At 35.8% G+C, this 14,863-nt stretch overlaps 1 long non-coding RNA gene across 1 annotated transcript in view; it reads left to right on the forward strand.

Annotated features, from left to right (window-relative positions):
- The window catches only part of LOC140613070 (uncharacterized), a 658,442-nt gene that overhangs the window by 527,916 nt on the left and 115,663 nt on the right, over positions 1-14,863 (forward strand). The window contains exons 16-18 of the long non-coding RNA XR_012014181.1: positions 9,473-9,560; positions 10,475-10,568; positions 13,679-13,763. This is a non-coding gene — a long non-coding RNA (uncharacterized lncRNA). The remainder of the gene's footprint in view (positions 1-9,472; positions 9,561-10,474; positions 10,569-13,678; positions 13,764-14,863) is intronic.

Genomic DNA, 14,863 nt, shown 5'->3' on the forward strand with positions numbered 1-14,863 from the left:
TCCTACGTATAATTATTACTTAATATTTGTGGAAGATAATGAACTCTCTTTCACATTAAGCTATGTTCCTCTTTAAATATTGGATCTGTGAGGTTTTACTGATATGCATGTTAGGCTATGCACTAGTAGGTTCACCTCTGCTCTGTTCAAATCACAGAATGAATGGAAACCATAAACTGAGCATATACTGTATCAGTTAAAGATTTACCAAATGAGTTCCCGTGGTTTCCCTCTCTCCCAAAATGCATTCCCTTATTTTGGAAAAGATCTCTGAAGCGGAATGCATCCTGGCCTTTAGGCCTGAGGGTACATTATTTCAAGCATATCAGGCTGCCTGGTCTAGTGCCTTTTACATGGGAAACATCTAAAGACCCTGTTCCCTCACAAAGATTTTAGTAAAAATCCAAATGAAATTGATTCCTCCTTCGGCTTTGTTTTGATTTGGGAGATAGGAGTTCTGACTTATTTATTCTCTTACATTGTTTTAGCTCACTTGGCTAAACACAAGGAAGAAGTCACCACAAATTGTTTGTTTACATAAATTGACACTGTCTTTTTAAAATCATGTGCTGGGTTTCCTTTTTATTAAAAAAAATGTTATTGCAAATCCGTTAGTAGGTACTATTTAAGATCTATTTTAAGATGTGAGGTCTATTAATTACTGAAATTCATGTAATATCAAAATAATGGTCTCTTGCAAATGTTTAAACTGTCATAAGTTCACAGGGCTAACTTAAATGAGTCTAAGTAGAGTGCTCCATTAATCAGATGAATGCCATATGTCAACTTCTAATGAATTTTTTTAAAAATCCCACACTTTCTTGATTTTCTCCCTTTAATTTGTAAATAGAGTTGCGTATCATACCTTGAACTTCAAAGGTAGATCTGTTGGTTTATCAATTCAAGTGTTATATCAGATTGTAGAGGTGATTTCCCTCCTTTGGGAATGTCATTTGGTGATTTTCTAATTAATGCACTACCATGAGCGAAGGCGACAGATTAACTATAGCATGAGCAGGAACATGCTAATTCTTCACCGAAACTCTCAACAGTTGAGTCACATGCAGTTCCAATTATTTTGCATGTTTGGCAATCTTTCTTCCCCGGTGGAACAATAAACATTAACTCATTACTGTGAAAGAAGCTTATGAAAACATGGTTGACATAAATTACTCTCTATTAAAAATTTTTTATTACAATACCAGTTTTCCTTTTTGCAACGTGATAGAGTTGCATTTTATTTTTAAAAGGACATGATCAAACATTCTCCACAAATATTCCAAATTTGCTGTGGGCCACTAAAATGTCAGATCTCTGATAGTTTTATTAATTCATTCATTTTCAAGATGATATACAAAACAGAGAGGAGAGTGGGATATATTATAATCTGAAATTTAGAACTTGAACAGAGACTTCTTAAGGGTACTAAGGGGGTGACTTTAAAAAATCACAATGCCTTTGTGTCTCAAATTTGTTTTCCAATGCCAAACATTCCTAGAAATACTTAAATTATAAACTCAATGTCCTTGTATTTACAACTATGGTAGTTTTAACATGGGTAGTTCATGCCACATTTTTCCCTTTTTTGGTTTTACTGAAAACACAGATAAGATCATTGGACATCTCTGCAGCCTTTTTAGAGGCAAAGCTGACGTCCGGGAAGGCTTTGGTGGGCGGCCTCCGCTGTCCAGGCCCCCTTGTGAAGGAACCTTCTGTCCTGCAGTGGGATCGCAGCTTCTTGGAAAGGGGAGCCATTTATCACAGTCCTAAATGAAAGCATTCTTTGAACACAAATGTCTTTTTCTCCCTTTGTCTAATTACTGAGAGGAAAAGTGAGAAGGAAATGTCAAAACAGAGAAACAGTGGTGTATAGAGAGAGCAGCCACTCTGGAGCTCAACCGGCTTTTGTGAGGGTCTGGGCGATTTGTCAAATGGTTGTGGCATAAGTCAAGCTCTGAGGTTGAAAGGTCTTGACCTAAGGAGTCCTGGAATCAGACAGTGTAAGCAAGGGGTCCGCTAGAATTTTCAGCTGTAGTGGAGATGAACAATAATGGGAGCTGGACATAACAAAACCTCATTTGCATAATTCAGGTAAGTAATTTTATTGAAACTGACAAGGATGTGACAGGCTAAGAAAGAGACGAGAACACACTCTTGCTGGGAACCACTAAAGCTCCTCAGTTAGGTATGTGAAAATAAATGACAGCTAATCTCTTCACTAAAAAATCTGTAAACAATGCTATTTTACCCAGGACTCACCCATGACCTTTTGTAGAGCTGGCTATAGATTCTTTAGTTTAGTCTTCCAGAATATAACAAATAGAATGGACCAAATTTAAATTATGTTTTAGCCTTTAACTCATAAAAATTACTCCCCTGAATAGGAGATCCTTCCAAGGCAGGTCTACATGAAGAGAGAGTAGCAACTTTTGTAAGTGGATGGTTATCAAAGATTTGAGATCCATACTATAAAAAACCTTATTTTTGCTTAAAACAGTTTTTTTGGGGGGAGAAATTTTAACTCGGGTAGCTTATACTACGAATCTAAAAAAGTGGAATGCCTTTAACACTTGAGCTTGCTGATATATGTTCAAGAGATTATATTAATCTTTACCAGCTGATCTTTTCAGCTGTTTTTGTCTTTCTGCTTCACAAGGTGTGGATTTCAAGACATGAATTTAGTATTGATACATAATTTTAAAAACTGGAATATTTAATGCCTAACTAATAAATGCTGTTTTTGAATTTTGATAAAATCTTATGACATCAGCAAAATCTACAAATTAGATTTTATGTGGCCTGGATATACCTATCCATAAAAAAAAAAAAAGCAGTAGAAATGGTAAGGTTATCAGTAAAAGGATTTCCTTATTTTAGATAAGAGAAACGAAATTCTTAAAAGCACTCTCTCTGTCCTATATTTGGCTTTGCTTTTATGTGTGGATCACCAGGAGATAGCTACATATCTTTTGTAAATCCAGGCTGCTCACCAGTCATTGGTGACTTTTATAGGCAAGGGCAGTAATGGATGGAAATAGTAATCAGGGTAGAGGAGAATGCTACTCAAACCTAGTTTGCCAGAGGAGAACCATGTCTGCTGTGCCCTTCAAAGATGAAAAAAATATGAAACCTACTTAGTCAGATACGAGTAGCAAAATCTCTAAGATTTTCTGGGTAGCAAATACACAAATACTCTTTCTGCAGTATATGGAACACATATATAGTTTGACCAAAATGTGGATCATTCCATCGAATGGGAAGCAGTTGAGAGTTCTGGCTAGATCAAATGTGGATCTCAGTATTATAAGCAGTCTAATGCATAATTCATGAGGCTTAATGAATATTCCAATTCATGACAGCCAACTGGCTCCATAGGTCACACCTCCTAGTCTCATATAAATAAAGAATGAGATACTGGAAAGCATACCAGCTGAACCAAACTGAGTGCCAAAAACATGCATATTAATGAGGCACTATAATAGATACTTGACTCTTTGGAAGTGCCTATATTGGTTTCCAGCTACAGAGGGAAAGAAAGTTCACAATGTACCTTTAAACACACCATACTGTGTACCATAAAATGCAGCTCTTTCTATGAAATATGGAATGAAATTACACTGATGTGATTTCAGATTCAGTCATTAACTCCATAACATCCTCTGACACTTCCATCAACACTGAAACATTCTGGAAAGATCCCTACCCCCTGCTCCCATGTTCCTTTGCAAGACTCAACTTGGTAACTAGGGAGAGGAAGTCCTTCAACAGTGCTGTTCTTTTATGTGTTCTGTTTAGTCCTTGGATCAGGATGAATGGTAGCTCAGATGAATGCATTTGTGCCATTTTTCTTGGCCCCAGACTATGTTTCCTCACTACCATGACATCTGAACAGAAGGAGAAAACATCTCCCTTTTGTAGCAGGCTAATTTAATTTGTACCTTCCACCTAGGGGTAAATATGTTTGTCTGTCTGTCTGAACTTTTTGCCTACTTTCTTTTCTCACGGGAAACCCTACTGAGTCGAAAGCAGGAAATTGCTTAGTGCTTTAACTTTATTTTAAAGTAATTTAATTTTAAGTCTTCTCACACCCACCCTAAAGTGAAGCAACTGTTGGAACCCCCTCGGGATACCCTTAATGACTTCTGCATGTCTCCCGTGTCACAGATGTCAAAGGCTTGTTGTTTCGGAGGTATTTTATCTTTCGGAATAGATGGTTTAAAAGAGATTGCTTTGGGTTTTACCCACAGAAGATGTGCATTTGTTTTAAAAGAATGAAGAAAAAAATCTTGCGGCTTTTACATTGACTCACATCCTTCCAAATCCATATTACAAGTTATTGATTTTTACTTGATCTTAAGTTGATCTTGGGCATTATTTGTGGCTTGACCTGTTTGATGTAGAATTTGTCAAAGATTTCAAGTAGACTACCAAAAAACACAAAATAGCAGTAATTCATTACTCAAGAACTATGAAATGTCTAAGCATTTGATCTGAATATTGTTACTGTTTCTCAGGGCCTCTTGAATGAGCCTCTCAAATGAAAGTTATGGCAAAGAGCAAATAGTGTATTTATTAATAAAACCTTTTGAATAGAGGAGAATTTCTTGCTTACATGAAATGTACTTCTCAAAACACAATTTAGTTTCTTTTAATTGTAATAGTTTTCAAATGAACTATAGGAAAAATATTGCTGTTTTCTTTTGTTTATGAGAACACATTCTCATACTTTTATCTCTAAATACCACTTTTAATAGAGATATAACCACAATTAATAATTTCACATTATAAGAAATAAGATATTTTTGACATTTCATTATAAGCAGGGCTTGTTTAAAAGAGAAAAATAGTGCTCGCTTCGGCAGCACATATACTAAAAGAGAAAAATAACTTTGTTAAAATTATGTTATTAATTCCTATTAAGTGTAAAAGACCATTCTGAAATATATTATTAGCTTATAATACAGGAACCTTTAACTACTCATGGCCAGACCACTCTTAGTTTTTGGTACCATACCATGATAAGTTATATTTTCATGCATATAATTTAGAAAGAGTGTCAATAATAGTAATAATGTTAATGACAAAATTCTATTAGTTGAGCTTGAATTCTTAACTGTATAAGTTAGTTGACAAGATAATTCAATGCATTAAAAGGATTTTATGTAATTGAATGAATACTTTTGAAAATTTCTTATATTAAAATATTTAAATATCTTCACATGAAGCTGCATATTTAAAAACACATGGACATATATGGCTTTTTCTGAAGAATTCTCAACTGTAAGAGTATTACAGTTGGGTATAAGAATTTTTCAGTGCCTCCAGAAAGTCTGAGTTTTGCACTTCAGATCTATGTTTCTTCAAAATATGTCAAAACATTTTCAATTCTAAAATTTTCATTGGACAACTTTATTTCTAAAGCATTACTTCTGATAGGGAAGCCAAATATAATTAGTATGATTTATATTAACAGAAATTTGAGAATTTGATTCATTGCTAGAGAAGTTTTTCATCTTTTTGGGGACTCTAAACTGGCACAAATTGCTGCAGAAGAAGAGAGGTGTCTCTGGTACAATAATGTGGCATTTCCAACTGAATCCAAAATTGTGCATGAAGGCTAGCCACTAGTACATTAGAATCTGAACCTGGAATTGGCAAGGCATATCTGTAAATGGCCAGGAATAAATAATTTAGGCTTTGGAAGTTACATATGGCCTCTGTCACATATTTCTCGTTGTTTTGTTTTTTGTACAGCCCTTTAAAATTTTGAAAACCATCCTTAGACTGAGGGCCATGCAAAAACAGGCCACAGGCCACAGGCTGGACTTGGATCAATGACCCTAGTTTGTTGACTCCTAATCTAAAGTTTTAAAACCTGGTCTAATGTTGCAAAACATCTTCTTATCCTCAGACATATCGTTACACAGATGATCATTTCAAGTGCACGATTTCTTTTTTATTTTATACTCTACTATAATTTGTGGAAGAATATCTTATCTATAAGGCTTTATATATTTATTCTATTTGGAGGACTTAAAATTTTTAACTTCTAGTACTTAAAACAGTCCAACAACTGCTATCATATTTCTTACCTATACATGATATTCTTTTATCAGCTGAAATTGTTGTAGTGGTGGCAATGGGGGGTCTGGACAACTTTCAACAAAGCCTTAGCTTTTCTACATTGCTGCAAAGTGAATGATTCTATGTAAACATTTCTCCAATTAACTTTAAGAGAAAATACTACAAGGTACCAATACTATATGCATTTCACTTGTGGAATTTTTCTTTAACACACATTTTAAGCCAAAGTCTTTTAATTTGAAATAACACAAGATGTCAAAGAATTCAGGATATTTTTTCCAGCAATTATTTCAAGTATATCAGTAAAATATAGTTTCTCTAATCTTTAATATGATGTGGATTCCCTCTGACATACCCAAAATAGTAGGTCTACAAAGGCAAAGCTCTCCTCTTTGTAAAAATGCTTTTCTTTAAATTAAAGTATCTGGATGAAGTGGGGATTATCTTTAAAATATCAAAATGCATTTTCCAGCCTGCCTTCCCCACCTTCATCATTAACACAGTGCATACTTAATGACTGTGTTTTGGGGCCAAATTTTCTTTAATCCTACCACAGTTTATTTCCACATTGCCTGTCTCTCCCAGGTTCTACACTCATCCCATTCCCATGATTCTCTTTCACAGTGCCTGGGGATGGGACTGCTCACCAAACAAATGCAGAATGTGAAATAGATTCACCGGGTGATGAGGGGGAAGATATTTTTGCCTTTAGGCAGGTTGTTATTTTAAATGCGGCGCTAAAGATATTATTTCATTTTACAGTGGTACTTAGGCCCTAACATTTTGTCTTAATACAAAAGAGATCATGGTCTAATGGCCACAGGGTTGATTCCTACCAACAGGAGAAATGCAAAGGCTACTCAGACCCTGCTGGAGGCAGTAGGGAATAAGAAAGGGGATGATCTAAGGGGGAGTCTTTACCTTAGAAGTATAAGAACCATTTAGCATCAGGCAAAGAACTATAAGGATGAATATTTAGTTGGTGGCTTATCCACAACCTTTGCTTTTTTCAACAAAAGTTATTTTGTGCCTACCATACATATGCCAGGGGTGGCTTTTTGGCTCCAGGGATATAACATGAAAAAGATCGTCCTTGCCCTTAAGTATCTCTGAATCCTTTCTTCCATCTTGATTGGCTTTTTTTCCACACTTTTTCAAATCATATCTCTATAGTCATCACAAAGGCCCCCAGATCCTAAAATATGTAAAATTTACTTCAAGTCCTGTAAATGTCATGGTCGTTCAGATTCAGTACTTATTGTCATCATCAGTGAATTTGGCTGTTTCTCCCACTAACTAGAATAGGAGTTTAGAAATCCCCTGATCTTCATTAAAAAATGTATGCATAGGTCCACAGGTGCACTATTCTGTCAAAGGACCCCTAGCTTTTCCTGTGTCTCAGAATCCCATAAGCCAGAAGAGATTAAGAAACAGTGAAATAGACTCTCATTACTTAAAGGCTTTACTTCTTTGCCACGAGAAATATGGTAGTATTGTGAAAATAACATTATCGCACCTAATAAAACTAAAACTTATTCCTGAATATCATCTCATACCTGATCCATTTTCAATTCCCAGATATACTCCAAATATGCTTTGCACCATGCACCCTGTCCTTCAGTACCTTTTTGATGATGCTCTCGCTTGCTGAATGGTTACCAGCAGGCATTTCCCACGCTGGTGGGAATACTCTGTTCCCTTGGTTCCTTGTGTGAAAGAGTTGTTTTGAAGTTGATGAAATGAACTTTTAATAGCAGGATCAAATAGCCTTTTTTTTTTTTTTTTTTTTTTTTTGTCAGATAAGGCAATGAATTCATCTGTGACAGAAGTAGAGGCACTGGACAATACAGAGATTTGGAATTACAGTGCCACCTATCCTGTACTCAAATATATTATTCCTGTAACATGATTGTCCAAAGTGGCTGAGGACAGAGTTCGAGGACTTCTTTGAGATTAAAAAAAACAGGATGTATGACTGTCTTTTTTTTTTTTTTGCTTCCTTTTTAATAATTATTTGATATTTGACAATATGGGTTTAAACTTGCTTTCACTATAGCATTCCACTTTATTGAAAGGCTCAGAAGAAAAAAAAACACTTGATTTATTCATCCCATCTCTTCTTTTAGTATACATAATAAATACATGATTATATCAATACCGACACCCATACACATGACACAAAATAAACAAGTGCATATAAAATTACTTACAGATTTGTTAATTTTCACTGCCAACCAGTACCAGAATATTTTTGGTACCGCCAGACTAATCCAGCCTCTACAAACAGTGTGGAGAGATTGATAGATTTTTAGATATTGGCATATGTACATTTATAGCTATTGACAAAGCTTAACTCTTTTCAAGAACATTCCAACTAATATTGGCATTCTGTTTTATCCGTTGACACTCAACATGATGTACTGTGGAAGACTTTAAGACTTTCAGTGTTTGACTAAGCTTTACAGTCATTAATGTTTAATCACTTACAATTCAGTAAGCATTGTACTTTCATTTTTTATGTGGCTTGTTTATCTATGTAAAGTAAATCAACAGAGCATTCCTGATAGGCTCCCAGTACGTTTATAATCAGTCCCTTTAGTGATCAGTGATGAATACGGACACAACTATTTGGAATTACTTCCTTGTTTTATATAGATTCTGAATTCAATATCCCTTTCACAACAATTATGATAAAAGTGAATTCTAGCCAAACTCTCCAAATCCATGAACATCTTGGTGGCGGGAGAGCAAAGATAATATTATCTTTTACCCCCCTAATGTACTGTTTAAAATGTGTTGTATGTTCACGCACTATTTCTGTACTATAAAAAAATGGTTACATTAAACAATATTTTGGACAAAAGAGACTTTTAGCCATCGAGAGAGTCAAAATTTCATAGTATTCATCCTTAAGGGCAAGTACAACTCACTCCCTGCAATGGTTACCCCGAGGAAACAATGACGGAACCTTGAACCATAGTTCTGCACATGCCACTGCGATGAATGCACACTATTGTGTCATCATCATCAGGACACTAGTGAGAGACAAAATGCACTTGGCCAAGGCCAGGGGAAATGGAGACACAAAGAACCCAATTCAAGCAAAGCATAGTGGGTAGAGGGCACATTTGTCGAATTTTAACAGACTCCTGGCATTTGTATTTACTCTTTGTTTACATTTGGGCTTTTGCAGAAATGCTGAAGTGATTTTGCAAGTCCTCACTGTATATCGAGAAACTGAAAATGTAGATAGATAAAAGCACAATTTGTTACTTAAGAAAATGTATTAATGTTCCCAGAAATATTTTTTAAAACTGGTTTCAAAGAAACTAAGAAACAATTGGAGACTATTCATATAACAAATAAAAATGTCATTTTCTTTTTACAGTTCTCCAAATGGAAAAATACAGTTCTGTTTTTCCCTTTCGTGAAACTGGCCCAAAGTGTGAACAAACAAGCCACGACCAGGCTGACAGGTACTCAGTTATACTTTACTGCCGTTAGAGTGCCACCATCGTGTCCAATATCACATTCTCCATTCATCTGTCTATATTTGCAAGAGAAAAGATTCTCATGTGTAGCTCTTTTTTTAAAAAAAAAAGTTTGAATGCATTGTTTATTCTGTACTGTCTATTTTGAATACATCTTCATCTTTTATTGGCATATAATTCATGGTCACTGAAGATGGCAAGAAGATAGGTCAGTAATGCAAAAAATCAGAAAATTAGATCCATTGTAACCTTCGAGAGAATTAGGTAAAAGGCTGAGCCAGAGTGTCTGTGTGCTGACTGAAAGGGTGGCCGTAACTGAAATGCCCAGAAGGGAATGGCACAGCTGGCTTCCTGCTGCCCCCACCGGGTTAGGCTGGGGAGCAAAGTTGCCTGGAGTTGTCCTACTGCGTTCACTTCAGCTTCAGTGCATAGAGCTGCCTGGGAAGTCAGCTGCCAGGGTCAGACATAGGGCCCATTCTTGGAGGCCATTCTCTGGATTCCCAGGCTGATTTTGCAAGGGCCTTTACACGTGGCAATGCCTTACCTCATGTGCTTGCTGCTTTTGCAGACGTGGGTTTCCGAGGCGCATCTATGACTCCTGTTGTGTGCCAGTATGGATTAATTTTTCTGTCTGATTCCTCTGGATCAGTGCATCTCAGACTTGTGTGCATCAGCAAGTCCTGGGAGTTTGTTAGCAATGCAGATTCCTAGGTTCAGATGGGTGTGGTTAGGACGTAGGTTATCACTGGGCCTCATTTTGAGAAATCACTATCCTATCCATGGTGGTAAATAGAAATTTCTTTTAGATTTCTCTTTTCAGTTCATTTGTGAAAAGTCGTATCACTTATCTGGAACACTGGAAAGCATCCCAGATAATAATTAAATCTTTTCTAATATAGACTAAAACACCGATGGAAGTCACATTAAAATAATTTTGTTCTGCATAATGATGAAGCAGTGGAGCATTCCCTCATTATACAGGGAACAGATTCGGTAAGTCACACATGTGGGAGAGGTCTGAAACTCTAAGGAAGTACATTATATGTCACCAGATCATGGCTCTTTGACTAGTCACTTATTAGTGCTGAGGAGGAGTGAATTTTTTTTTCTCTTATTTGTTTGTTCATCTTGCTAGGCTAATACAGTGTCATGGTTGGTTTAATTTTTATTTCTTTTATTACTAAAGAAATTACATACTTCTTTTGCTAATTGGTCATTTGTATTCCTGCTTCTTTAGATTGTAGTATGTATCATTTGCCCAATTTTTCTCTTTCCCATGGAGGCATTAGAGTTGACTATTGGTCTGAAAGAGGTCTCAGTACACTTATTGTATTTGTTGACAATTTTTACTTCTCTTAGATTTTAAAATGGCATAGCAGACATTGCTAACTAAACCAAGATGAAGTTTTAGAATCATTTTAGCACGTCAATCAGACTGCAAAAGATAGGCATTTTACTCAAACTAAAACAACCTATTTAATATTCCTGTTATAGTTTTAATTTTTGTGTTACTTTTCAGTGGTTTTGTAATTAAGTAGCATTTTAAAAATGCACTTAAAGTAATTTTCCTGGGAATTATCTTTTTTCTTTAAATTTGTAGAACTCTTTGGAAAATCATTCTGGCCCTGGAGTCTTTTGTAGGATATATATATTCTCTGTCCAATAATTCCAAGTAGTTTAAGACATTGCAGGTTTACTTCTGCAGTTTGCTATGTCTGTTGACTATTGTCTGGTTTTGCTTTTAACGGTGACTGGTTCCTGAGGTTACTACCCTGGGACCACTTTAAATTAATTTTAACCTTCTTTCTTCTGTGTTCTAAAAGAACACAGTCAGTGGCAGTTTCGGATACATAAAACTAAGTTCATCAAGTATAGATATAAAAATTCAAATTCTCATATTCAAAACTCAGCGTAAAATTTCAGGCAATTTATTAGACTTCTCTGGGCCTGTAGACATACTGGCCTCCTTGCTGTTCTTGAAAATGACTTAAGTCCACTTCAGCATCATGGCCTTGCACTTCCTATTCCTTCCTCTTAAAATGATCTTACCATAGGCTTCACATGCATGGTTCACCCTATCTTTTCACTGAGGTCTCTGCTCAAATTTCATCTCCTAAGAGAGTTCTAAAAAGATTCTCTATCCATGTAGTATTCTGCTTCATTTTTTAATACCATTTTTTCATTACTTATCAATTCTTCTATAAAATGTAATTTGTAATTATATGTATTGACTTGTCCCCCTTTCTATGTGTTATATGCACAGTGGTGTCCCCACTCTTAAAACATTTATTGAATTAATGTATAAGTAAATCTAAAGTAGTAAACTTAAATTCTATTTAGATCTCTTTTAAAATAGTTTTTATTTTCAAATATCACCAATATGAGATAATATCAGCATAATAGGAGACTGAGCAATAAGTATGAACATCCTGAGTATAAATTTATCTTGGTTCCTTGAAACTTAACCAAATTGTGAATAGTAATAAAAAACTAATAATAATTAAATTGTTAATAATTCATTAACACCTACTTAATATGATCACTAAGATAATTATTAGATAATCATCCTTTCTTCTTGTACATAAAATCTTCAATTCAGTGCTCTGAGCACTATCTGTACACCTGCAGAAAAGACTACTGATTATTCAATTACAGCCCAATTGTTGCCTTTGTTTAAAGAAAGGACCACTTCCTCATTTCGTATAGATATAAGCTATGTTGGCCCAGTTCATTTCCCAGAAGCAAACTGAAATGTAATACTTGACAATGGGTTACGTAGGCTACTCAAATTCTTGCTTGTATTATCTTTTTATGATTGGCTTTTTTCTTTCAGCTCATCAAATAGAGATTGATTTCTCAGAACTACTTAATATTTGGATGATGGTGCAATGATCATGTTTTCTGACAGTTTACTATTTATGTGTATTGCATGTGTGTGTGAGTTGTGGATAAAAATATTGGAGAAATAATCTCTCTCAATATATTTATGTATGTGTATATACATATATGTCTTATTTCTGCATTTTTGTCTGATAATGAATGCTATTACTATTCCATTCTATGAACTCTATTCTCTAAACCCCCTATTTGATTGCCTTTATTATTCATTTGATCGTTAATTGTCTTCTGTTAAATATATTTCCCATGTATCATTTTAACTAGATAGTTAGTTCTTTAGGGTAGACACCATGCCTTATTCTTCTTAATTGGTATCCCCCAGTGCCTAGTACAATGTCTAAGACAGTGCCTAAGATGTGCTAGGCAGTAAACATTTTTCTTAAGAGTTTGACTTATTTGAGTTTGATCTATAGCTTTGTGTCCCCATGACTGCCATTATTGCTACTGGTGTTACCATTCGTAATATTAAGTACTTATTTTTGAGTGCTTACTATATTCTAGGATTGTGGTAAATGCTTTTAACACATTTTTTTTTTTTTAACCTGAGTCTCACACTGATTTTATGACGCAGGGTCATTTTACAGGTGGAGGGACTGAGTTGTAGAGAGACCAGCACTGATCATTTAGCTTTTAAGTTTTGATCAAGTTCCAATTTAAATTCAAAGTCTTTACTGGACTAAGCATCCAGGTCATCCTCCTGAGCACTCAAACCCTGTGTCTCTAAAAGTAGAATGGGGTAATAAATAAAGACCTTGACATGTTTCTTCTTTTCATGGTGACCACCAACTGTTTCTCTGTCTTCTCTCTTCTTGTTTGTCTTTCATATGGGACAGAAAAATACTGTTTCACGTTTTGACAATAATATGATACATCAGTTAGAAAAAAGGAACAAAGGGGCAAGAAATAATAGTGTGATAAACATTAATAAAAGCTGATTTGGAAATTGTTTTCCCCAAACCCCAAATGATAAAAGAGTGAGAGATTAGCTTACAGTGGGCTGGTTAAAATTATTTTAAAAGGGTTTTGATTGAAGTTACACTCCTTTGGCCTTTTTTTATGGAAATACAGAGTAAAAATAAAAACAACACCAAACATAAAACAAGAAGGCTTCTTTATGTCAGTAAACTTATTTAAAATGTTCCTTTTATTGTTGAATGTAGTGAAATATCTTTGCATCTTTCCAACCGTGTTTTTCCTACCCCAAGGGAAAATCGCTTTGAAGAATGCGGCAAATTATTTTGTATACTACATCCAAGGCTACTGAACCAGAAGAATAAGGACATACTGCTTGTGAGTTCAGCTGGATCAATAGCTCAGCCCTGGGATTTGCTCGTCTGCTAGATACTGAATGAAAAGCACTAAGCTGCCAGTTTGTACCATGGATATTTAAGACCCCAATGCAGCCAAGAGACGTTTTTCATAAGACAGAAAGCAACTTACCTGTAAAAATGTTTAGATATATGAGCACACAGCATACAGAGACTATGAAATGTACGTGGCATGTCATGTAGGAAATTCTCTTTCTGTCCTATTACTCAAGAGAAAGAGTGCGCGCGCGTGCACACACACACACACACACACACTCACACATAGACAACTATACCTAGAAATATATATTTGTGGAATACCTTTGTTCCAAAGGCCTCAAAGCACTCCACAGACATGATCAGATTTCATTCTCCTATCTCTGTGAATAAAAAGTGAGTGGTTGTGATTACCTACTTTTTCTTGCTGGAGAGCATTATACAGCTGGCCACGCCGGGTCAGGAGCCAGGGTGCTGGATCTCTCTTTCCTGGGTGTGCTCTTCACCATTGTTTAATGGTTGCCTAATGTGGGTGCAGTTGGACGTGTCATCAGATTAGAGTCCTGTCATGTTGTCGTTCCTGTCTGCTTTGCTGCAACTCCTGGTTTTTCCTCAGTAAACATCCATTTGGTCTTGGTATCACAGCAGTGAGATTCCCAAGCAGGCCTATTAGACAGGAAAGCAGCAAGAAGATATTAGATCCAGGCTTTCATGCTTAGCTTGAGATCTCTGTGGTACTGTCACTGTTCCGAACATGAAAGACTCCCCAACGTGGTATTTAGAAATTGCCACGAGGAAAGGGGCAATACAAATAAAGCAATTAAAAATGCAAAAATAAAAGTCATCCAGCTGAAAAATAGATATGCACTGAGGCAACGAGAAGTTTCTGGCAGTTGGCTGTGCTTATTATTCTTCCCTCTCGTCCACAGTCGGAGTCGACACAGGCAATCCAGAATGATAGGATAAGTGAAAGCTTTCTACATCCCATTTAGGCCCAGTTGCCATCCTGAGGATCTAGGAGTGCTTTGCTGGCACGGGGCCCAGCCAGGATGTGCAAGAGAAGGAGAGCTAGCACTTGAATCTCTT

The sequence above is a fragment of the Canis lupus genome, chromosome 2 (assembly GCF_048164855.1).
Source record: "Canis lupus baileyi chromosome 2, mCanLup2.hap1, whole genome shotgun sequence".
Lineage (NCBI taxonomy): Eukaryota > Metazoa > Chordata > Mammalia > Carnivora > Canidae > Canis > Canis lupus.